Raw genomic sequence first — 923 nt, 5'->3', positions numbered from 1 at the left:
TTCTTCCAGCCACACAGGATATTTGATCCTTCTAATGCCTTTAACTGTTGGCTTCAAACAACTGTGAAGAAGAGAAGGAAACCTGACACTTTAGCTGGATGATGTTTATACAGATGCAGCTTCTTCCTTCACATATTTGGTTAGGAGGAGCTCAGTGAGCTGGAGGCTGAATCTCAGGAATGTTTAAATAAAGTGACATTGACACAGACCCTGAGCAATATTTGCAAACCCCATTCTAACCTCACTTAGAGCTGAAGTTCTTAATCTTTATTGGACATGGATTCCTTTGGCAGACTGGTGAGGTTTATGCATCCCGCTCAGAATACTATCTTTATATAAAACAGTAAAAGAAAATAAATTGGGTTATAAAAAGAAAATACATTGGGCTAAAAATGCATCTGGGCATACTGAAATACAGTTATTAAAATATTTTTTAAAATCTATGATAAAGATTTTTATATGTTCTTATTTATTAAACATTATACAAAAAGATCTAATGGCAAGTTAAGTAACTTCCATAATTTTGCAATAGCGATCAGGGCAAATATTTTGAGACATCTGGGGTAACTATAATGTTATATGAAATTATCTTGATTTCTATTGGTGACTAAGCCACAGGTACCAGACTACTGTAGTTTGTTACCATATTTAAACTGGTAAGAATAGATACTACACTTGATCTTAGCTAAAAGGCCAAGAAGCGATGTTACCATATTTAAAATAGAAAACTTGCAAATTTCAGAGAGAGGTTAGTGGAAATAGTGATTCCTCCCCCAATCCAACTAGTCTGTGAACCCTTTGGATTATGCCCAGGGACCCCAGTAATAAACTTGGACAAATTTGAATGTGGAGACCTCTGAGCTATCAGGTGTAACATTCCCACCACTAATTCTCCACTTAGAGAATTCCTGAGGTGGCCGGGC

The 923-nt window shown here is 36.3% G+C and overlaps 1 pseudogene; it reads right to left on the bottom strand.

The window, feature by feature from the left end:
- Positions 1 to 569: 569 nt before the first annotated feature.
- On the bottom strand, positions 570 to 705 carry LOC129467171 (uncharacterized; annotated as a pseudogene).
- Between the last annotated feature and the right edge of the window lie 218 nt (positions 706 to 923).

This window comes from Symphalangus syndactylus, chromosome 17 (genome assembly GCF_028878055.3).
Source record: "Symphalangus syndactylus isolate Jambi chromosome 17, NHGRI_mSymSyn1-v2.1_pri, whole genome shotgun sequence".
Lineage (NCBI taxonomy): Eukaryota > Metazoa > Chordata > Mammalia > Primates > Hylobatidae > Symphalangus > Symphalangus syndactylus.
Note: the sequence above shows the minus strand (reverse complement) of the source record. Positions and strands in the feature narration are given on the sequence as shown.